The following is a 26,098-nucleotide window of genomic DNA, read 5'->3' as shown; positions in this document are numbered from 1 at the left end:
TGCTTACAGAAATTCATACAGTGCTGGTCTGAGGAAATAGATGAGCTTCGATGCAACTGCTTTGAGTCGGTAGACTGATCCATGTTCAAAGACGCAGCAGCCAAAATAGATGAGTTTGTCACCACCACTACAGACTTTAATCAGCAAGTGTGTAGAGGACTGTGTACCAAAGAGGTCAATCTGGGTCTTCCCAAACCGGAGAACACAGATGAACCAGGGGATCCACTCTCTACCAAGTCCAGGACTGTGGTCAAATCAGGTAACCCTGACCGAAACAAGATATCAAGATGTGACCTTCGTAAAGCTGTCAGTGATGTCAAGAGACAGTACCAGTCCAAAATAGAGTCCCAGACCCAGCTGTCATGCTATAACGGACTACAAATTGAAGTCAGGCAGCATCGGCGACAACATTGCAACCCTTCCTGATGAGCTTAACACATTCTATGCACGTTTTGAATAGAAGGGGATTGGGATGTCATTACACACCCTGACAGCTCCAATGCACCTGAACCCACAGTCACCGTTGCAGAAGCAGGATCAGTCTTCCAGAGGGTGAACCTGTGGAAAGCACCTGCCCAGATGGTGTCCCCAGCCACACCCTTAGATCCTGTGCAGATCAGTTGGCAGGGGTATTTGCAGACATTTCTAACTTCTCCCTGCTTCAATCTGAGGTTTCCACCTGCCTTTAAGACCACTATCATCCTGATACCTAAGAAAGATAAGGGAACATGCAAAACTGGGCCTTGTTTCAAATAACGATGAGTTGGAGTACAGGAAGGAGGTAGAGAGCCTAGTGGCATGGTATCATGACAACAACCTTTCCCTCAATGTCAGCAAAACAAAAGAACCTCATTAATTTCAGGAAGGGGAGGGGTTGCACATGCTCCCGTCTACATCAACGGTGCTGAGGTCCAGAGGGTTGAAAGCTTCAAGTCACTAGGAGTGAACATCACCAATAGCCTGTCCTGGTCCAATCACATAGATGCCATGGCCAAGAAAGCTCACCAGCACCTCCACTTCCTCAGGAGGCTAAAGAAATTTGGCATGTCCCCTTGGACCCTCAATTTTTATGGATGCAGCATAGGAAGCATCTTATATGGATGCATCACGGCTTGGTATGGCAACTGTTCTGCCCGAGACCATAAGAAACTGCAGAGAGTTGTGTTCACAGCTCAGCAAATCACAGATGCCAGCCTCCCCTCCATGGACTCTGTCTACACTTCTCACTGCCTCGGTAAAGCAGCCAATATAATCAAAGACCCCACCCGCCCCAGATATTCTTTTCTTCCCCCTCCCATGGGGCAAAAGATACAAAAGCCTGAAAGCACATACCACCAGGCTCAAGAACAGCTTCTACCCCACTGTTATAAGACTATTGAATGGTCCTCTAGTACAATAAGATGGACTCTTAACCTCACAATCTACCTCATCATGGACTTGCACCTTATTGTCTGCATGCACTGTACTTTCTCTGTAACTGTAACACTTTAATCTGCATTCTGTTTTGTTCTTCCTTGTACTACCTCAATGCACTGTTGTAATGAAATGATCTGTATGGATGGTATGCGAAACAGTTTTTCACTGTATCTTGGTACATGTGACAATAATAAACCAATTTACCAATGCTAGAAGTGGAATGATTGCACAGTACTCAGATCCATTTGTATTTCCAAAATAATATAGCAGCTATTCCTTTCATGCAGCATGTCCAGGACAATATTCATGCATGGGCTGATAATTGATAAGTGTTACTTGCCTCCTACAAGTTTTAGCCAGTAACCATTTCCAACAGAAAGTGGAATTGTCTTCTCTTGACAATCATACGCATTAACATGGCCAAATTCCATACCATAAATATTCTGAGGAATCCCCACTGACCTGAGCCAGTCAATAAATGGCGTAATTACAGGAGCAGATATTCTGTCATGATACCTCCTGACTCCACAGAGCCTTTCCATCATCAATAAGGTAAAAGTCAGGAGAAAGATGCTTCAATGACTACCGACCAGTGGCTCTGACATCCACCATCACAAAGTGCTTTGAGAGGTTGGCCATGGCACGCATCAACTCTAGCCTAGCAGACAACCTGGACCCATTGCAATTCGCCTATCGCCGAAACAGGTCTACAGCGGATGCCATCTCCCTGGCCCTACACTCAGCTCTGGAGCATCTGGACAGTAAAGACACCTATGTTAGACTATTGTTTATTGACTACAGCTCTGCCTTCAATACAATAATCCCAAGTAAGCTTGTCACCAAACTCCGAGACCTAGGACTCAACACCTCCCTCTGTAACTGGATCCTTGACTTCCTAACAGACCGCAATCAGTGAGGATAGGCAGCAATACCTCCGGCACGATTATTCTCAACACTGGTGCCCCACTAAGCTGTGTCCTCAGCCCTCTGCTCTACTCCCTATACACTCATGACTGTGTGGCCAGATTCTGCTCTAAGTCCACCTGCAAGTTTGCAGATGATACCACCGCTGTAGGCCGTATCTCAAACAGCAATGAGTCAGAGTACAGGAAGGAGATAGAAGGACAAAACTAAAGAACTGGTCATTGACTTCAGGAAAGGGGGCGGTGTACATGCACCTGTCTACATCAATGGTGCTGAGGTCGAGAGGGTTGACAGCTTCAAGTTCCTGGGAGTGAACATCACCAACAACCTGGACCGCAAGAAACTGCAGAGAGTTGTGGACACAGCCCAGCGCATTACGGACACCAGCCTCCCCTCCTTGGACTCTGCCTTTACCTCTCGCTGTCTTGGTGAAGCAGCCAGCATAATCAAAGACCCCACCCACCCGGGACATTCTCTCTTCTTCCATCGGGTAGAAGATACAGGAGCCTGAGGGCACGTACCACCAGACCTAAGGACAGTTTCTACCCCACTGTGATAAGACTATTGAACAGTTCCCTTATACAATGAGATGGACTATGACCTCACGATCTACCTTATTGTGACCTTGCACCTTATTGCACTGCACTTTCTCTGTAGCTGTGACACTTTACTCTGTACTGTTATTGTTTTTACCTGTACTACATCAATGCACTCTGTACTGGCTCGATGTAACTGCACTGTGTAATGAATTGACCTGTACGATTGGTTTGTAAGACAAGCTTTTCACTGTACCTCGGTACAAGTGACAATAATAAACCAACACCAATACTCTTCCCTTACCTGGGCCCAAACCTGCAACAACACCAGAGAAGCTCAGCGTTATGCATGATTAGAAATGCTGTTTGATTATTTCCCATCCATTAGCTTAAACTATCCATTCTATCCTCAGTATATAATGAATGCAGTGTGTAGAATCCTCAAAACAACAGCAGCAAGTCATCAAAACTTTTTCAAACGGCATTTTTCAAACTAATACCCTTCGACATCAGCTGGGTAAGTGTGTGGCAATGCCTTCACCTCCAGTTTCCACTCCAAATATTACCTATAGTTGCATATATGTTACAGTTCTTTCATTAAGAATGGTCTAAAATCACAAAATGCATTAACTAAAGGCAATGTAGAAATAATTTTGCCAAAATATCGCAATCGCAGAAAATCTTCCACCACTACTTTAGCAATTAAGATATTTATTTATTAGTCACATGTACATCGAAACACACAGTGAAATGCATATTTTTGCATTACTGAGAATGTGCTGGGGGCAGCCTGCAAGTGTTGCCACGCTTCCAGCGCCAACATGGCATGCCCACAGCTCCAAACCTGTACATCTTTGGAACGTGGGAGGAAACAGGAGCACCCGGAGGAAACCCACGCAGACATGGGGAGAATGTACAAACTCCTCACAGACAGCGGCCGGAATTGAACCCGTTTCGCTGGCGCTTTAATAGTGTTACACTAACCGCTAATAAACCAGCTTTTCTGGCAAATCCCACACCTCAGGATGATAAATTTAACCCTGAGAACGTACAGGTGGTTATTAATTTCTCTGCACTAACTACCTGAGAGTCCCACACACTGAAGGCCAGGCCAGACTATGCTCACACAGCACACACATGGCAGCTCGCCAACCAGAATGTAGGTGAGGAGGAAAGACAGCAGAGGGGGCTTGGGGGCTCTGGTGATAGAAGGCAGTGACCCATCTCAGTTTTGTACAGTCCAGTGGAGTAAATCTGATTATCCTGACTCCACAATAGTAACTTTGATCTTACTCTTTTTAGGCCCTATTCTTCTGCAGCATTTTGGTAGGACTGGGCAAAGAATGCATGGGAGTCTGTTCCCACAGCATCCTGTCAGAATCTCATAATACATTTGAATAATCATTGAAAGAGAATTTGGAGGGGATGTTGTACCCATGCGCTTGCTGCTCTTCTGTTGATGGAAGAGGTCAGGAAGTGCAGTTAAGGAGGCTTCAGTAAAGTCGTTGATGTGCATTTTGTAGATGATACACATTTTAGCCACTGTGTGCTGATGGTGGAAGGAATGTTTAGATTACTGAGGTTGCTGCCTGCTTCAGATGGCACTCAGCTCTCCAGTAAACATGTTGGTAGAACATGAACAAAGCAGGAAGCTCAGCTAAAGAAATATTAATTCCATTACCTTGTTTACTTTTGATAGGTGTGCAAAGATGTGACAAAATTGCACTTCAGAAAACGTTCCAGTAAAAAATCCTTCCTGCTCCAACTTATCATGCATGCTGCAGACACAAGAGACTGAGGATGCTGGAATCTAGAGCAACACACAAAAAGCTGGAGGAACTCAGCACGCTGAAAGGTCTCAACCTGAAATATCAATTGTTCATTTCCCTCTATAGAGTCTGCTGACCCATTGAGTTCCTCCAGATTTCTGTGTGTTATTGCTATTGTGCATGCTAAGTATTTTCCAAATGTTCTGCTCTCTTTTGCCAAAGTTGCTCAAGCATGACTGGTTGCATGCCCTTTAACTTTAAACATAAATAATAATAATGAAAACAGCATGCATAGATCTTTTGAAAGGATATATTTCACGACAAATACACCTAGGCATTAAATTATAAGAAAAAGATTCCACAAATTAGGTTTGTATCCCATGAAAAATAGAAGCTAAGGAGTGACTTCAGGACTTTGAATAAAATTACTAGGATAGTTGGGAGATATATTTCCCACTGATGGAAGAATATAGGACCATTGGATTAGTATGGATATGTTATCAGTAGTCTACATAGACATAAAAGTGCCTGTTTTCCTGGTGTATCACTCAATGATCTTCCTGGTGATTCACTCAATGATCTTAAAATTCCAGAGGGAAAATTTTTCATACCAACTGTGGTTCTAGTGAGGAACTCACTCCCACAAAACTTGGAGGCTCTAGTTCAATCAGAAATTTTAAATCTGAAATTGCTGGAGTTGTGATAGATAGGGCCTTAAAGGATATGGAACCACAAACCGTCACTGTCTGTAAGGAGTTTGTACGTTCTCCCTGTGACTGCGTGGGTTTCCTCCAGGTGCTCTGGTTTCCTCCCACATTCCAAAGACGTACAAGTTAGAAAGTTGCTATGTTGGCGCCAGAAACGTGGTGACACTTGCAGGCTGCCAGCAGAACACTTTACACAAAAAGATGCATTTCACTGTGTGTTTTGATGTACATGTGACTAATAAAGATATCTTATCTTATCTTGTCTTATAATTAAGATATAGATAAGCTACAAAACTGCTGAAGGGCAGACAGTCTGGAACAGTTGAATGACCTATTCCTATTTCTATGTTCCAATGTCCAAATATAACAGGCACCATTGTCAAGCTTGATCCTATTGTTTTCAAACATCCACATATACACTATCCATAGCAAGACCTCCTGTGCAGGAATCAGAAGAGTGTACAGTAACTGATCTTATTTTCCCCGAGTTGTCATGGCCTTATTTATCTGTCTGTTTAATGAGTGTCCATGGCCCGACCTGCAATCTTCCAGGGCTCAACAGAACACTGTGTAATGCATTTACCTACTGCATCAGAAGGGTCAGTGTGCAGGTCTGTTTTTAATGATTTTCCTCAGTGTAGTTGAGAAACCAATAAATTATTCTCAAGACTGCAGCAGACCACAAGGATTTATGCACCTTACAGTACAGAAATCTTCAACAACCGTTGCAGTTAAGAACAGATGGGAAAGTACAATTTTGCGATTTCAAAATGCTTCAGCCATTACTCCACAATCTAACAGCAACTTTGTTGTCTTAATTACTTTTTGCTGTCTTTTTGCCACTCAGTAGACCTACAGAATTGAAGCAGTGTCTTTTTCCAGATGCCTGCTATCCAATAGCCCACTTCAAATCATTATGTCAGCTCTAACTGTTCAGTGTTAGAACATGTTCAGTTCTAACTTCCTTTCTGCAAAAGCTACAATTTGAATAACAGGCAAAGACAGACCCTCAGCACTATTCAATCATCACACATGCTGATCACCATTCCCCTTCCAGTCCCTCTACATTTGAAAAGCCCGTTCCTTATTGCAGTTGTTTACTAAACCTTCCTCAATTGAAAACACCTGGAGATTTACTCTAATTCTTCAAGGATGTAATTTTTTCCAGACAAGATTTAAGCTGTACAGATTTGGTCTTTATGAAATTTGAGTGAACTGGTACAATGCTTGAGAAGAATTAAGAACCACAATGTCTTTTAAAAATTCCTCTTTCTCTTGTCACAGTCACTTTACTGACTCTTTATGTCAATGACCGTTTTAGGCATGCTTTGGTCAGTAGTGTTACAGATATGATATTATATCATACATCAGGGAAAGACAAGTTACTCAGAGAGAAAGAGAAAAGGTGAGCAAGATAAAAAAAAAATCCTCATTAATAAAAATCTACAGTGCAGGGAATTTACCCAATCAATTTTTCATAGAGAAGACTCGCAGAAGTATAGATATTTCCAGGATAGATGCAGACATTTGACCCACCATGTCTGGACTGGTTCCCAGCTAGAGCAATCCAAAACCAGTTCACTTTCCCCATAGATCTGCGTCAATTCTTCAAGATATAATTGCCTGTCACTCAAAAATTCCTTGCAGTAGCACACCACATTCTATACACCCTATCAAAACATATCTTTGGTGTTTTTGTTTCAGATGTGGTAAACTTCTTAAACAAAATGAATATATGAAGAAAATGATTTAAAATCAATTTTCCTAAAAAACAGATGAATGGTTTGTGAATTTTTTTGAAAAAAATAAGAGTTTGGTTGCTGGTAATTATTGAAATTTACTTCACTCTGATTGTGCTTTAAATGCATGCTGGATAATGTAGAAATTAAGAAGGTAGTGATGGGGGGATGATTTTAAGCATCAGGCTTCAGTTAAAGACTTTGCATCTGCCTGATGCAGGTGGGAATAACCTCAGGACCAACCAGCAGGAGTGGAAATGGGGGCTGGAGCTGAACACCACTGGGACTTGAGGAAATCATTCCCAGCACAAGGAAAAGGTGATGGATATTGCAAGTAAATGTCAATTCTGAGATGGAGAAGAAAGACTGTGGCAAGGCAGGTGAAATGATACCCTCTGAGGAGCCCAAAGGTAAAGTCTCGCTCTTTGCAAGCCCCAACAAAGCCTTTCCAAAACTAAAATACTGAATGTGGCTTTATCTGCTTTGTCTTCTGTCAAGTTTCTCTGACCAAATTTCTGCCCAGTGAGTTCCTCTTTTCCCCCGCCATATTTCAGAAGGAGTAAATAATACACGAGACATTATTTCATCAAGGCCCCTGCCTGCCTGTAATAGGATCCTCAGCCAAAATTTGCCATGAATAATATACCATTAGGCAGGAATGGAGTTACCTTGGGTTAGTTAAGCAGATTCATTCGACTTGAATGCCTCTCTTTAAGTGTTCCCACTCAGCAGGTGTGGGTAAAGCAACCACATTGTGTTGGTAAGAGATAAAGAGGAATGGAGTTCACAGTTCAGAAACCAACCTTTCACTGAACTGAGGAAAGTGAGAGATGAAATCAGTATCTATCTGTGAAGAAGGAATTACATAAAATAACAAAGTCAGATTCCTCTGTGGCAGCAAAGGTCTTTAAAGAGGATTTTTAAACCGAGATTGACAGATTTTTAGGAGGTAATGCTGTCAAACAATCTGACTCAAAAAGATAGCAGGAAAGGCAGGATGCAGAAGAGAATAATCAGAAAAGATATGAACAATCCTTTGATGTACAGGAATATGCTACTTTCTTTATTTTGCATTATTAATGCAGAAATAAATTGTAATTTCTGAATTAAAATGAGTCTAATCATGACAGGTGTTCTGTATGAACACTATAGTTCTATTCAGTCAGCCCTCTTTCAAAGGACTGTCATAGAGTCATTGAATCATAGAGCAATGCAGCACAGATACAGGCCCTTCGGCCCAACCAGTCCATACTGACCAGGGTGCCTGTATGTTACTACCTAAGAAAGAAAGACAATTTTATTGGTCAGATAAAACAAAAGAAAAATCACTTTTACAGTGTAGTGTGAAGCAACAGACTTCACTTTGATAGTACCAGCTTTGTAATCTTCTACTTATACCACAATGAAAAATGAAACATTCATGCCTCTTTAAAAAAAATCTTTTAGAGTCATAGAGCAATACAGGATGGCCCCTCAGCCCAACCAGTGCATGCCAATGTCCACCCAGCTAGTCCCAATTTCCTGCATTTGGCCCAGATCTGTCCAAGCTCCACTCCTCCATGTACCTATCCAAGTTCTTCTTAAATGATACTTTCCTCAACCACCTCCTCTGACAGATCATTCCATATACTCACCACCCTCTGCATGAAAAGGTTGCCTCTCAGGTCCCTTTTAAATCTTTCCCTTCTCACCCTAAACCTATGGTTTTGGGCTCCCCTACGCTGGGGGTAAGACTGTTACCATCCATCTTATCTATGCCTCCCATAACTTTAACTACTTCTAGAACATAGAACAATTACAGCACAATTCAGACCCTTCAGCCCACAAAGCTGTGCCGAACATGTCCCTACTCTAGAAATTACTAGGCTTACCCATAACCCTCTATTTTATTCAGCTCCATGTACCTATCTAACAGTCTCTTGAAAGACCCTATCGTATCAGCCTCCACCACCATTTCCGGCAGCCCATTCCACACACTCACCACTCTCTGAGTAAAAAACTTACTCCTGACATCTCCTCTATATCTACTCCCCTGCACCTTAAACCTATGTCCTCTTGTGGCCACCAATTCAGCCCTGGGGAAAAGCCTCTTACTATCTACCTTGTCAATACCTCTCATCATCTTATACACCTCAGTCAGGTCCCCCCTCATCCTCCGTCTCTCCAAGGAGAAAAGGCCGGGTTCCCTCAACTTGCTTTCATAAGGCATGCTCCGCATTCCAGGCAGCATCCTTGTAAATCTCCTCTGCACCCTTTCTATGGCTTCCACATCTTTCCTGTAGTGAGGCAACCAGAACTGAGCACAAAACTCCAAGTGGGGTTTGACCAGGGACCTATATAACTGCAACAATACCTCACGGCTCCTAAATTCAATTCACCGATTGATGAAGGACAATACATCATATGCCTTCTTAACCACAGGGTCAACCTGTGCAGCCACTTTGAGCGTCCTATAGACTTGGACCCCAAGATCCCTCTGATCCTCCACACTGCCAAGAGCCTTACCATTAATACTATATTCCGCCAACATATTTGACCTACCAAAATGAACCACTTCACACTTATCTGGGTTGAACTGCATCTGCCACTTCTCAGCCCAACTCTGCATCCTATCTATGTCCCTCTGTAACCTCTGACAGCCCTCCAAACTATCCACTACACCCCCAACCTTCACGTCATCTGCAAACTTACTAACCCACCCCTCCACTTCCTCATCCAGGTCATTTATAAAAATCACAAATAGTAAGGGTCCCAGTACAGATCCCTGAGGTACACCACTGGTCACCGACCTCCATTCAGAATACGACCCTTCAACAACCACTCTTTGCCTTCTGTGGGCCAGCCAGTTCTGGATCCACACTGCAATGTCCATAAGGTCGCATTTCATTCTCCTACATTCCAAGGAGTAATGACCTAGCCTGGCCAATCTCTCTCTATAACTCAGGCCCTCTAATCCTGGCAACATCTTCTTAAATCTTTTCTGCTCTCTTTCCAGTTTAACCACGTCTTTCCTATAACAGGGTGACCAAAACTGTACACAGTGCGGCCTCACCAACAACATAACTGCAACATAATGTCCCAACTCCTATACTCACTGCTCTGACTGATGAAGGCCAGCATGATAAGCACCTTTCTCACAACCCTGTCTACCTGTGATGCCCCTTTCAATGAACTATGCACTTGTACTCCCAGGTCCTGCTGTTGCATTACACTCCCTAGTGCCCTACCATTCATCGTATAAATCCTACCCTGACTTGACTTTCCAAAATGCCTCACCTCACACTTATCTGTGTTGAAATCCATTTGCCACTCCTCGGCCCACTTCCCTAACTGATGAAGATTCCTATGCAATCTATGAGAACCTTCTTCACTGTAAACAACATCTCCTAATTTATTATCATCCACAAACTTACTGATCAAGCCTTGTGCATTTGCATCCAAATCATTCATACAAATAATGAATAACAAGGATCCCAACACTGAGCCCTATGGCACACCACCAGTCACCAGCCTCCATTCCGAGAAACAACCTTCAACCACCACCCTCTGCTTCCTACCTCCGAGCCAATTTTGAATCCACCCAACTAACTCTCCCTGGATTCCATGGGACCTAACCTTCCAGACCAGCCTACCATGTGGGACCTTGTCAAAGGGCTTACTAAAGTCCAAATAGACAACATCCACTGCCCTACCCTTATCTACCCTTTTGGTTACCTCTTCAAAAACCTCAAAGATTTGTCAACACGACTTCCCACGCACAAAGCCATCCTGACTCCTCCTAATCAGACTCTGTCTATCCAAATGTTGGTAGATCCTGTCCCTCAGAATTCCCTCTGGTAACTTCCCCACCACTGATGTCAGTCTGACGAGCCTGTAGTTCCCTGGCTTGTCCTTGCTACCCTTCTTAAACAACAGAACAACATGAGCCACCTTCCAGTCTTTGGAAACTTCACCAGTGGCTAATGATGAAGCAAATATCTCTGCAAGGGCCTCCGCAATTTCTTCTCTGGCCTCCCACAAAGTCCAAGGTTGCACTCTGTCAGGCCCTGGGGATTTCTCCACCTTAATGTACTGTAAAGCTGTAAATAACTCCTTCCTTTTAATAGGAATGTTCTCCAAAACATCTCCACATTTCCCTTATCTTTTGAGCAACCATGGTTTTCTCCTCAGTAAACATCAAGGAGAAATATTCATTAAAAATACCACCCACCTCCTGTGGCTCAAGATATAGGTGGACCTGCTGATCTCTAAGGGGACCTACTCTCTCCCTAGCCACCATTTTACTCTTAATATAGCTATAAAATCTCAGGATTTTCATTAACTTTACCTGCTAGATTCATCTCATACCCTCTCTTTGCTCTCCTGATTTCCTTCTTAAGTGTATTCTTAATCTTTTTAGTCATCAAGGAATTCACTTGTCCCTGACCTCCCAAACCCAATGTATGCTTCCTACTTTTTCTTGACCAGGGCCTCAATATCTCTCGTCAACCAGGGTTCCTTAAACTTGCTGGGTTTACCTTTCACCCTTACAAGAACATGCCACCCCTGGACTCTTGATAAAACACTCTGAAAACACTCCCACTTGCCACTTGTTTCTTTCCCTTTAAACAGGTTCTCCCAATCAACCTCTGATAAACCTTAACTAATTCCCCCAAAAGTAGCCCTGCTCCAGTTTAGGACCCCAACCTGTGGGCCTGTCCTATCCTTTTCCATCACTATCTTAAAACTAATAGAATTATGGTCACTAGAGCCAAAGTGGTCCCTGACTGCCACACCAGTTACTTTCCCTGCCTCGTTCCCTATGAGGAGGTCCAGTATTACATCCTTCTGAGTAGGACACTCTATACATTGACTCAGGAAACTTTCCTGGACTCATTTCACAAATTCCACCCCTTCCAGGCCTTTAACACTCTGCGTGGCTCAGTCAATACTGGGGAATTTAATATCTCCTACTAATACAACCCTATTATTCTTACAGAATGAGCAATTTCTCTACATATGCTCCTCAAGTTCCCATTGACGATAAGGGAGGACATAACAGCAGTGCTTAGAGATTGGCATTGGTATTGGTATTGGTTTATTATTGTCACTTGTACCCAGGTACAGTGAAAAACTTGTCTTGCATACCGATTGTACAGGTCTATTCATTACACAGTGCAGTTACATTGAGTTAGTACAGAGTGCATTGAGGTAGTACAGGTAAAAACAATAACAGTACAGAGTAAAGTGTCACAGCTACAGAGAAAGTGCAGTGCAATAAGGTGCAAGGTCACAACAAGGTAGATCGTGAGGTCAGAGTCCATCTCATCCAGTGAGGCCATATGGGTAGAACTTAGAAACAAGAAGGGGAGGGTCTCTAGTGGGGCTGTATTATAGCCCTCCCAATAAAAAAGGCAACACCTCCTTCTTGCTTACCTCTATCACACCTGTAGCATCTGTATCCTGGAACATAGAGCTGCCAGTCCTGCCCTTCCCTCAGCCATGTTTCTGTTATAGCTATAACATCCCAGTCCCCAGAGCCAATCCACACTCTGAGTTCATTTGTTTTACCTGTTAATCCTCATGCACTGAAATAAATGCAGTTTAAGTGAGTATTCCTTTCCCTTCCTTTACTGGGCCCCTGGCTATCCTGATTACTAAGCTTGCTCTCACTGGCTACTGCTTTATCCCATGACTTGCTCCTGCTCAAGAGTCCCACCCCCACTGCCAATCTAGTTTAAATCGTCCTGTGTAGCAATAGCAAATTTCCTTGCAAGGATATTTGTCCCTCTCCGGTTCAAGTGCAACCCGTTCCTCTTGTACAGGTCGCCTAGAACCAGAATCCCTGGCCCCTGCACCAGCTCCTAGGCCACACATTCATTTGGCCAGTCTTTCTATTTCTGATCTTGCTAGCACTTGGCACTGGGAGTAATCCAGAGATCACTACCCTTGAGGTCCTGCTTCTTAACTTCTTACCTAACTCCCTGTACTCATTCTGCAGGACCTTATCCCTTGTTCTACCTATGCCATTTGTACCAACGTGTTAAATGACCTTTAACTGTTCGCCTCCCCCTCGAGAATGTTCTGCAATCACTTAGAGACAACCTTGACCCTGGCACCAGGGAGGCAACACACCACCCTGGTATCTCTTCTGTGGCCACAGCATCTCCTGTCTGCCCTGCTCATTATCGAATCTGCTATCACTATCACCCTGTCTGACTGCACCCTTTCCCTCTGAGCCTCAGAACCAGTCACAGGGCCAGAGACCTGACTGCTGCTGCTAGCCCCTGAAAGATCAACTCCCAACAGTATCCAAAGAAGTATACCTGTTAGTGAGGGGAATGGCCACAGGGGAATCTTGCACTGTCTGCCTACTCGCTTTGCTTTTCCTGGTGGTCACCCATCTCTCTGAAGACTGCACCTTGGGTGTGACCACTTCAGTAAAAGTCTCATCTATGATGTTCTCAGAATCCCAAATGATCCTGAGTACATCCAACTCCAGTTCCATTTCCTTGACCCAGTCTGTCAGGAGCTGCAGCTGGGTGCACTTCCCACAGATGTAGTCATCAGGGAGACTGTGAGGTTCCCTAACTTCCTACATCTTGCAGGAGGAGCATTTCACTGCCCTACCTACCATCCTGCCTACACTGAGTTAAGTGCTAAGGATGAACAGGAAAATAAAACCTTACCTGCTCTTACCTTTTCCTCACCTGCGCCTCCTCGTCGAAGTCTCTTGAGTCAAAGCCTCAGCTCCCCATTCTTAGACTGCCCTCTTGAGCCAAAGCCTCAGCTCCCCACTCTTACAATGGCCACTCCACTTGACCTTACCTTTCTTGTACTCGCTACTGCGAACCAGCTAATTAGCCAATCAACGAGACTTGTCTCTTTTAAACTCTCCCTGTATTTTGCTTTTGTACTGTTGAAGCGGTTAAATTGCAAAAGATGCAAATAACCAATTTACATTACAAGAGCACCATCGTTTTACCAAAGTAGATTCAGTGCAATGTGAATCAATCCAATTACTTGCAGGAGAGACTGATGATGATGCACAGCCTGAAGAGATATGTAGAGCAGAGTAATCTTTGCAATGAATTAAGGAAGCTATAATTAAATTAAGACCCCAGCTTAGTTATATCATTTATTGCTATTACAGTTCGCAAGATCACAATAGATATTAAACTAAAAACATAACTAATGCAGACTGGCTCATGGAGAGTCAGGGTAGAAAGGAAGCGGTTACAGAGTATTGTAAATAAGAAGGAATATCACAGCTATCATGCAGTACGTACTGCTTCCCAGTGTCTAATAGTTATTCCCTGGTGTGAATTAAGAGATATTTGGAAACGTTACAACCGCAATGAGTGGCTCACCATGGTCAGCAGTTCAAACCCTCAGATCCCATTCCAGTGATAAAACGTGGTGGATATTCATGGAGAAATGCATTTGCTTCTTAAATTCCATCCTTTTAACCCTACTGCCATCATCTCCCTCCTCAAATCTGCCTGTTATTGGCTTCCCCCTCCACTTCAATTACACAATGCAACAGCCCCCATTCCCCAAATCCCTGCTCAAACTATTTGGGTCAAGTTTCTTTCCTCACCTAGCTCTGAGACCATCTACCATCATGTTGTAGTTAATACCACGGACATCTGGCTTTGACAGAAAATTGGCCAATGGGAAGCATTCCCTTCCCCCTAATGAATACTGACCATTTGACTAATCTGGCAGATTGGGTGACCACTTCGTCGAGTACCTTCGCTCTGTCCGCCGCAACAGCCAGGACCTCCCAGTGGCCACCCACTTCAATTCCACATCCCACTCCCATACCGACATGTCTATCCACTGCCTCCTCTACTGCCACGTTGAGGCCAGACACAGGCTGGAGGAGCAACACCTCATATTATGCCTTAGTAGCCTCCAACCCGACGGCCTCAACATCGATTTCTCTAACTCCTGGTAACCCCACACCTTCTTTTTCTTTGCCCCCCCCCCAACTCCCTTATTCCTGTGGCTCCCTTCCCCCACCTTGATGACCTGCCCATCTCCTCTCCCCCCCCCCCCCATCCTTTATTCCATGATCCACTGCCATCTCCTACCGGATTCCTTCCTCAGCCTTTTGCCTCTTCTACCTATCACCTCTCAGCTTATTGCATCTTCCCCCCCCCTTCCCCACCCACCTACCTTCCCCCCTCACCTGGACTTGCCTATCACCTGCCTGCGTGTGCTCCTCCCCCCACCTTCTTATTCTGGCTTCTGCCCTCTTCCTTTCCAGTCCTGATGAAGGGTCTCAGTCCGAAACATTGGCTATTTATTTCCCTTCACAGATATTGCCTGACCTGCTGAGTTCCTCCAGCCTTTTTTGTGCATTGCTCCAGATTCCAGCATCTGCAGAATTTCTTGTCTCTGACTAAACTGTCAAACTGCTTTGGTCCCAATATGGCCTGTGTCACCAACCAACACACTGATTTCTACCCTCCTTCTCTGCTGCCTTCTCCTCTTCCATTCATCTTAGTTCCACCCTTTGCTTCTCTACATGTCCAACCATCTCCTCAAAGACTCACACCAAATTTCTACCTGAGATGTTCCTTCTCTCCTTGACCTTTAAATTGTTAAATTGGTTTATTATTATCACATGTATGAAAAACTTCTCTTCCATATCGTCCATACAGATCGATTCATTACACAGTGCATTGAGGTAGTACAAGGTAAAACAATAAGAGTGCAGAATAAAGTGTTATAGTACAGAGAAAATGCAGTGCAGGTAGACAATAAGGTGGAAGGCCATAACAAGGTAGATTGTAAGGTTAAGAGTCCACCTTATTGTACTAGGGGACCGTTCAATAGTCTTATCACAGCGGGATAGAAGCTGTCCTTGAGCCTAGTGGTACATGCTTTCAAGCTTTCGTATCTTCTGCCTGATGGGAGAGGGGAGAAGAGAGAATGAGAGAAGAACAGAGTTGAAGAGTCCATGGGGAGGAGGCTGGTTTCCGTGATGTGCTGAGCTGTGTCCACAACTCTCTGCAGTTTCTTGCAGACGCGGGCAGAGCAGTTGCCATACCAAGCCGTGATGCATCCAGATAGGATGCTTTCTATGGTGTATTGATAAAAATTGGTGAGTGTCAAAGGGGACATGCCAAATTTCTTTAGCCTCCTGAGAAAGTAAAGGTGCTGGTGAGCTCGCTTGGCCGTGGCATCTACGTGGTTGGACCAGGACAGACTATTGGTGATGTTCACTCCTAGGAACTTGAAGCCCCAACCATCTCGACTTCAACACCATTTATGTAAACTGGAACATGTGCGCCAACTGGTCAATGGTTAGTTCTTTTGTTTTGCTGACATTGAGGGAAAAGTTATTGTCATGACACCGTGTCACTAGGCTTTCTATCTCCTTTCTGTACTCCAACTCATCATTATTTGAGATACGGCCCATATCTGCAAACTTGTAGATGACGGAGTCAGAGCAGAATCTTGGAGTGTACAGGGAGTAGAGTAGGGGGCTGAGGATGCAGACTTTTGGGGCACCAGTGTTGAGGATAATTATGGTGGAGGTGTTGCTGCCTATCCTCACTGATTGAGGTCTGTTGGTCAGGAAGTCAAGGATCCACTTGCAAATGGAGGTGTTGAGTCCCAGGTCTAGGAGTTTGGAGATGAGCTTGCTTGGAATTATAATATCGAAGATGGAGCTGTAGTCCATAAACAATATTCTAACATAGGTGTCTTTACTGTTCAGATGCTTCAGAGATGAGTGTAGGACCAGGGAGATGGCATTCGCCGTAGACCTGTTTCAGCAGTAAGTGAATTGCAATGGGTCGAATTGTCTGGGAAGCAGGTTCACTCCCCAGTAGACTGATCTTATGTCTGTATTGGTGACGGTGGGTTCAGGTGCATTGGAGGCCATCGAGGTGGGTGGTGACATTCCAATCCCCTTCTGCTCAAAACATGCATAGAATGCATTAAGCTCATCGGGAAGGGATGCACTGTTGTCAGCGATACTGCCCCTCATACTTTAACCCCTCATACTGTAACCCCTCATCCTTGCAGATTTCAATTCACCCAGCCTTCTGTCCTCTGATTTCATTGCCCTCCTGTCCTTCCATATTATTTCCATCAATTGCCAATTCCACTTCTGTTTACAGCTTCACCTAAAAATACTCTCTCCATGTCTTGTCAAAATCCTGCTGTGATCATCTTAATCTCTCTGTTAGTTTGACCTAGAACTTCATTCCTTCAAGTCCCAAGCATGCAGGCTTAAGTGTTGTTGGTGCCAGTCACTAGACCTGGCTGGACCATACCAAGTCCTATCAAATGTCTTCTAGAGGTACCAATAAAGCCTCCTACTCTGTATCCAGCTCTTTAGCCCTTCAGAGTTGTCTGCTTTGCAACCACGTCCAACCAACATACTTCCAAAAGAATCCTCAGCTATTGTAGCCTTCTACTTGAAATTCCACTGTTATCTCATCATTTTTCTATTACTCTTCCTGCCTTGGTGTCTAATGTTTCCTTAAATGTGAAATATATACAGGTAAGATTTTTTGATGATGTCAGTAAAATTATAATATTTTATTTACATCAATATTTAACTTTAGATTGAAGTTGTTTCTCAATTGTCCAACTCTCCTCTGTTGTACATATGAAGCAGAAGTCCCTGACTCAACGCTGAATGGATAATATTTCCTCATCCTCCCAGGAAAATTCTCTCATTCTGACCTGAAAACAGGGACTTGTGATAAAGGACAATTCCGCAGATAATGGTTACCAAGGGGCCTTGCCAAATGGCCAGTTTTAATAGAATGACATTTGCTGACTTATTTCAGTCTCAGCAGTTTAAGTCTTACTCAGGCCCAGAATTCCAAGCATGCACAGAACGTCAAATGCCAAATATTACTGCCCAAACTCAGTACCACCACTGGGTTTCCTCCACGCCCCCCAATATTACTACTCACACCTCCACCCCATCTAGTAATACTGCCCACAACTCTGCACCACTCAGTATTACTGCCAACTACTCTACACCACCCAGTATTACTACCCATACATCCAAACAACCCAGTATTACTCTCCACAACTCCACTCCATCCAGTATTATTGCCCAAATCTCCACACCACCCTGTATTGCTGTCCATGCCTCTACACCACCCAGCATTACTTCCCACACAACCACACCACCCAGTATTACTGCCCATGCCTCCATACCAAACAGCATTACAGCCCACAACTCTTCCCAACCCAGTATTACTGCTCACACCTCCACACCATCCAATTTTACGAAACGTACCTCTCCACTCAGAAGAATGGTGTCAACAGGGACAAGGCCCCTACCCCCAGCTTTACCAGTTCTATGAGATTTAAGTAATTTTTAATATTAAATATCATAAACATTAAGCAACATTCAGTAATTAAAAGATATACTAAAATATTAAGAGATGAAAAATTTTAACTAAAAACACCCAAAAGCAATTTGAGATTTCAAGAGGCAATTCCCCAGCTCAGAGTAAGACTGGGCTCCTGTGGGGACTTCACAGAGTGAATGGACAGATTTAGCCTTCTGAATTTATCAGTAAGTCCCAGATTTCTGTGCGGAAGTCTGGGAATTATTGACATTTAAGCTGCTAAATGCCAGAAGTTCCTTTGAGAATTGTCAGTATTCACCAGTGATATCTGATCCAATATCTCCACGAATGCGAGGACAAACCTCAGAAACATTTTCCACTTCTTTTGCAGCAGATAAATTAGAATTTCCACCTTCAGCACTTTATTTGAATTTGAGGCATTTCACAGAACGATATGTAATTGCATGTAATTCCAATTAAAAATGTAATTCCAATTAAAATGAGCTCGTTTGTGTCAGTTTTGCAGAAAGGATCTGGAACTGGCACGGTGTTTGTAGTTTTCCGACAGGACAGTAACCAGCTGGCAAACTGTCATTCAGTAAAATGACAAGCTTATGAGATCTCACTAGAGTCTGGGCACCAGTACATAAGGTTCTCACTTTACACATCAGCTGAGGCTCATCCATCAAAGAAGGCAAATCTCTATGGATCAAAATGAAGTAATGGAAACTGAGATGAACTCAGTGTAAATCAGTGAATTTTACCTCAATATCAAGCTGTAACCAGAATAAACATTTCAAGATCTGTATTTTATAGCAACCTGGATTGTGTTTGATGCATGTTGAACAGATGCTTTCTGGTGTGAGAGTTGGAATCCGATGCTTTCACATGAAATGGGTAATCTGAATGGATTTTGCAAAATGATGAAGGTGAACAATGTCAGGAAACTGAGTTAATGGGAGATCAGGGGGATTATTGACCAGTTTGAATAAAGCATCTGAAATAAAGTCACAAAGTACTGGAAATAAAGGTTGGTGAAGAGAAAAACCTAAGGTTTCAGGTGAATGGCCTTTTATCAGTAAAGGATGAAGCAGGTCTTACAGTGCAGAAAATGGGGGGGGGGGGGGCGCGGGGGGTGGAAGCAGACGAGGGAAAGGGAAGTTCTGTGATAGGCTACAGACCAGGAGAGATTGAATGGTACAAGTGGTGGTGATCCTGGCTGAGAGAGGATGGACTAGGGGAGGTGTAAAGAGGAGGTAAAGAATGAAATCAGAATGAAGAGGAGAGAGAAAAAATATGCGTGCTGGAAATGTGAGATAATCAGACTGGAAGGGCTGACTACCTGAAATGGTTGAATTCAGTGCTGAGTCCAGAAGGCTGCAATGTGCCAAATGGGAAGTTCCTCAAGCTTATGTTGAGTTATGTTAGACATGCAGGAGGCCAAAGACAGAGCAGTTCAGACTGGGAACAGAATGGAGAATTCAAGTCTGTTTCTTTCTCCACCAATGCTGCCTGACCTGTAAAGTATTTGCTGCATTTTCTTTTTCAGATTACCAGCATCTGCAGTGTTTTGCTTTTGAATAAATAATCTATCTGAGATTCTTTGTGGATCATTTGCAACCACACCCGACTGTCAAGATATAAAAGGCAAACTGAAGACGTCAAACTAAGCTAAACTTCACGGTCAAATGTTCTTCATCAGCATTTTTGTAACCTCTGCAATCTCTTGTTTAAGTGCTGCGATGTGATTCTAGTGCAGCCTTGTGGGCAGACAAATAAATCACTTTGTCTGTGTCTCTTTGTTTCTGCGTCGTCTTGTCTCTTTGCCTCTGTGTCTTCCTAACCCTGATGAAAGGTCATTGACCTGAAACATTAACGTGTTTTTTTCATAGTTGTCACCTGAGCTGATATTTCCAACAGTTTCTGTCTTACTTCAGATTTCCTGCAAATATTGCTTTTTGAGCCTCAGAAATCTTTCCTGCCTCCAATGCAACAGATGTTGGAGTTTCAATCTTTAGCACCTCCTTTGCATTTGAAATACCTTTGATCAGTGTTATCTCTTTCTGAGTCAGAGGCTGTGGGTACAAGTCTTCACTCCAGAGCCTGAAGCACTGGTATTTTGGTACAGTAGTGAACTCTCTGCACCACTGGGCTTGCGAGCTTTCAGGTATGCTGTTAAACCAAGGCCTCCTCTACTTCACCAGTGACTGTAAAAGATCCCATCTAAAGAACAGCAGCAAATTTCTGTCAACATTTAGCGCTCAGCTGATACCATAAAAAAAACTAGCTGGTCATATATCACATATGGTGAAGAAATTGATCAATAGTCACCTTTGTTAAACAATTGGGCAGGTTTTGTTTGCCAATTGAATTCACTTTCACAATGAGTACTCACTGTGTGGAAGTCAATGGATTGCAAGGAATGGAGGGGGCTATAACCAGCAAACAAAACTTTTATGTGCATTTAGCTTATATGACAAATTTCTCCCTACATGCATAAAAATTAACTGCCATATTTCTCGATATTCAACACTTACCAACATTTGGAAGTGCTTCATTGACTGTGAAAAGATTCACATTGTACAGAAGAGGTGTGATAGTTGTTTTCCAAGTTTCAGGTTCTTCATTATTTTAAAAATGAGTTTTTCACTGTCACTTTGACCAGCTCAGGGAACTTAGAAGTGTTAAAGCATCATTGTTACATCATCATTATCTAGTTATTATTTGAATTAAGTAAGTCTTTCACGCAATAACATTTCACAAGCTCATCACTTCGCAAGCAGGTCACAAAGAATTGCGAAAGGTGGCATTTAATTCCTTTTGTAAATATGAGAGAAATATAATCTGTGCACCAGATATGTCAAACAAAGAAAAATCAGTAGCAATTATTTCATAGTTTCACCTATCTGTGGGAAGACTCAGTTATCAGTGAAAGCTGTACATATATAATTTAAATGTCACTCAACTATAAGATCTTATAACTTAAGACAAACATATTATCATTTTGACCATGTCCCATCTTACAAATAAATATTTTCTGCAGTTAGATTCTGTTTATATGGCAGCTTAACCAATATATCCAAAGCAAGCAGCTTTGAAGAAATATATTAATATTGATGAAAATATTCATAATCTGCATGACCTGGAGCTATTTGTGACAGTTTCAAATTACAGGGAATTTTCTAAATTTTTGAGCACCAAGTTTCCAATTTTGATACTATTCAAGTTAATTATCTATTCATGCATGTCCTATTAAGACTGATTGTAATTTAGATGATGCTTAGTTGAATGCATAGCAGTGTAGACAAATTGAAAGCACAAAGAGAATGAGTTAATTGACTCAGACAGAACAGATTGGGATCATCTGCACCAATATATAATAAGCTGGCAGCTATTTATCTGTTCAGTATTTATGCAGACTGAAGTGTGTATACTTAGTTCATAGAATTTGTTTTCATTTCAAATTCTGACATCTGCTGTCTCAGCCACCATCTTTCCTTCCTTCCTTCCTTCTACCCTGACCACCCTGAGCTGCTGACTGAGCTTCACCCACCACACAGCATTCTGCAGCTTTTCTCCCTTCTTCCTCCATAATATCCATCCTTGTCTAATCAATTTGCTCCCCATCCAAGTCCTGATTGTCCCCCTACCGCCCCCCCCCCCATTTTTGAGCCCAACTTGTACTTAAGAGCCTTCAAACCCTTAAGAAATACAACTGTAAAAAAAAATGAAAAAATATGATCTGGTTTGAAAATGTGAATAAAAGTATATTTGAACCGGCTTATTCACTGAAGTCTGGAAAATGTCTTATCATGTGTTGTGTTCATTATTAGAAACTTGATAATGTTGATAATGTTAACCAGCATTATATTGTGAGGTTAAAATGTTAAACATCTTTAACATTAAAACATTATTATAGCTGGTATCAAGTGATTGAAAAAAATTCACAATTGAAACACAACTTAATTGCAGTTTTAATCACATCATCCAGGAATAAGACAATAGCAACATTTTTATCAACAGAAGGGAGTGGGGTGGAGAGAGAATGAGGGAGAAATGGTGGGGTGATAGGGAGTAAGGGTGGGAAGTGAAGGATGGGGAAAAAAGAGAAGGGGGGATAGAGAGAAAGACAGACTGAGAGAGAGAAAGAGAGAGGAGAGAGAGAGTTGCTTAAATAACTCTTTACAACCATTATCTCATATACTATGGGGAGAAAAATCACAAGACTATATTGTAAATGGGGTTCTACAAATTATCGGTCATACATTAGAGAAGGATCAGCAGAAATGCAGGAGAAAGAGCATCAATAGAATCCTTAGTCTTTTTATTTGCCAGCTTTTTCTTGCTAACAAAAACCATATGACATGTCCTTTTGACTATGTGTTTTGCATCCTGAAAACAGTTTGTAATCCCTTTAGCCTTCTGTTTGGGATCTAATATTTGTTTCTCATTTTCCATTAAGTGCAAAGGAAGCTGTAAGAACATAAAATTGTCACTAATATTCCTTTTATAGGTCCACTTAAAATCCTACAGATTCATAGCTGATTGTGAAAATCGGAAACTTTCTGTACTGCATTTTAAATGCTATTTAGAGGATAAATATTTCTCGGGTAATTTTAATGTGTTATTTGTCATTTGCACAAACATGTTGCTTCCAGGTACAAGTATGTGGAACACACTTTGTAAGCAATCATCTTATCCTGGGCTGAGTGACTGGAGAAGTGGTGGGCCTCCCTCTTGTTGTGGATGGCCATTGCTTGACAGTTATGTGGCCAAATCTTGCCATAACCCAGAAGAAAATGCTACGGTTTTTGAGGAAGAAACCTTCCTGTCTTTAAGGTTGACTTTTGGCTATTTTCTCAACATTCAAAGGAGTTAAATCTGTTGTATTGCACCATCTGCTTGTCTGTTGAAAAATTTTTATGCTATACATTAGGATTTCTGTGACTTTCCAGTTGTTTGAGTCTTAAACTAGAACAGTGGACTACACCTTTGGGAAGTACTGAAATAAGGGAAATGCTGAAAACACTCAAATGGTCAGGTCAGATCTATGTAAAAAAAAACAGAGTTAACACTTCTGGTCAATGATCCTTTATCAGAACTTGTAATTTCTTCTGATGAAGGGTCTTTGACTAAAAACTTTAACTCTGTTTTTCCTTCTACAGATGCTGCCTGACCTACTAGGTGTTTCCTTCATTTTCTGCTTTTAGTTCAAATTTCCATCATCCTCAATTCTTTTGAATTTCAGCACCTTTGAATAATTTCATTGGATGTAAATCACTTTGGGATACCCAGGAGCTATGAAATGTGCAACGTAACTACAAATTCTTTTTCTCCCCCTTTTTACTTAGTGAATTTTCACCAAGCTGTTAATTTCATTTATTTCTATTCTTATTTTCTTCGTAAGAAGTTATATATCATTTATTTCGAGCTGAACAAAGCTGAAAATACTCAGAAGGTTGGACAACAGCTGTGGCAGAAATATTCAACATTTCAAAATCATGTCCTTTCATCAGAATTGGTAATAGTTAATGATAAGGTAAGTTTTAAAATGCATAGAAGGAGAGGAGGGGAGCAGAGGAGAGACCAAAGTGAAAGTGTATGATCGGGTGAAGGCAGGAGAAATGAAATAACATCAGTTGGTAGGAAAGATGCTGGACTCTATTATGAAGGATGTATTAACAGAACACCTTAAAAAGACTAATACAATTGAACAGAATCAACATGAATTTATGAAAAGAAAATCATGCGTGAATACACTGTTAGAGTTCTTGGAAGATGTTTACGGCAGATAAGGGGGAACCAGTGAATGTTGTGTAATTGGATTTCTGGAAGGCTTTCAAAAAAGAAGCCACACAGGAGGTTGGTTAACGAGGTTGGAAATGTGTTTGTGTTTGTGTGGAAGGTGGGGGGAAGGGGGTTGCTGGTAATGTGTTGACATGGTGAAGTGCAATGTAGAAGAAGCAGTTTAGATGAGTGATATTGTATATCTTAGTTAATTAGGCCTAACTTATTGTTAAAAACCACTAGCGTGGCAGGGTAGTGTAGCTGTTAGCATAACACTATTACAGCGCCAGCGACTCAGGTTCAATTCCGGCCACTGTCTGTAAGGAGTTTGTACGTTCTCCCCGTGTCTGCGTGGGTTTCCTCCGGGTGCTCCGGTTTCCACCCACATTCCAAAGACGTACAGTTTAGGAAGTTGTGGGCATGCTATGTTAGCGCTGGAAGCGTGGCGACACTTGCAAGCTGCTCCCAGAACACTCTACGCAAAAGATGCATTTCACTGTGTGTTTTGATGTACATGTGACTAATAAAGAAAACTTAATCTTAAATTGTTAGCTTGTGTGTTATTGAAATTCATCATGTGACAGAAAGAACTTCTGTCACGTGATAGGAAGTTGATTGATTATGTGTATAAGAAGGAGACTTTCTACCAATGGAGAGGACTTCCTCTTTGGACTGGGATTGTGAGTGGTGCTAAGAGCCAAAAACAGAGAAGATACTTGTGTATTTGCTGTTGACAGGAGTCCAGAACAGCAGAAGGAATGTGAGAACACTGATTTGCTTGAGAATTGTTTGTTTCTTGGATCAATTGAGTGGACTTCTCTTTTGAACTCTGGTCATAAGTGATATTCAGTAATTTCAGTCTCTGAAGCTGACATCTGGGCATCCTTCAAGGGGGTGAATCCATGAAAGGCTTCTGATCCAGACAGCATACCTAGCAGAGTACTAAAGGGATGTGCGGACCAACTGGCTGAAGTACTTACGGACATATTCAACCTCTCAACTTCTGTGGTCTGAGATTCCCACCTGCTTCAAAAAAGCATCTACTGCACTGGTGCCCAAGAAGAGAGTGGTGACCTGGCTCAATGACTACCGTCCGATAGCGCTTACATCAGCTGTAATGAAGTGCTTCAAGAGGTTGGTTATGGCGCGAATTAACTCCTGCTTCAGAGATGACCTGGATCTGCTCCAATTTGCCTACTGCCACAACAGATGCGATTTCTCTGGCTCTTCACTCTGCTCTGGGCCATTTGGACAACAGGAACTCATACGTCAGGCTGCTGTTCATCGACTACAGCTCGGCGTTCAACATAATCATCCCATCCAAGCTCATCATCAAGCTTCAAAACCTAGGCCTCTGTACCTACCTCTGCAACTGGATACTCGACTTCCTCATCGGCAGACCTCAATCAGTGAGAATCGGTAACATCTCCTCGCTGATCATCAACACAGGTGCACCTCAAGGCTGCGGGCTTAGCCCTCTGCTCTACTCTCTATACACACATGACTGTGTGGCTAAGCACAGCTCCAATGTCATCTTCAAATTCGCCGACAACACCACTGTTGTTGAATGAATCCCAGGTGGTGATGAGTCAGTGTACAGGAGCGAGATAGGACACCTGGCTAAGTGGTGCCACAACAACAACCTCTCACTCAACAACAGCAAAACTAAAGAGCTCATTGTTTACTTCAGGAAGGGGAAGGAAGGCAAATATACACCAGTTTACATTGGGGGATCGGCAGTGGAAAGAGTCACCAGCTTTAAATTCCTGGGTGTTAACGTTATGGATTACCTGTCCTGGGCCCAGCACAAAGATGCAATCATAAGGAAAGTGTGCCAGCGCTTTTACTTTCTTAGTAGGTTAAAGAGGTTCAACTTGTCACTGAATACTCTTACAAACTTCTAGATGTACT

Source organism: Pristis pectinata, chromosome 2, assembly GCF_009764475.1.
Source record: "Pristis pectinata isolate sPriPec2 chromosome 2, sPriPec2.1.pri, whole genome shotgun sequence".
NCBI lineage: Eukaryota > Metazoa > Chordata > Chondrichthyes > Rhinopristiformes > Pristidae > Pristis > Pristis pectinata.
The sequence above is the reverse complement of the archived record's forward strand: the minus strand, read 5'-3'. Positions refer to the sequence as shown.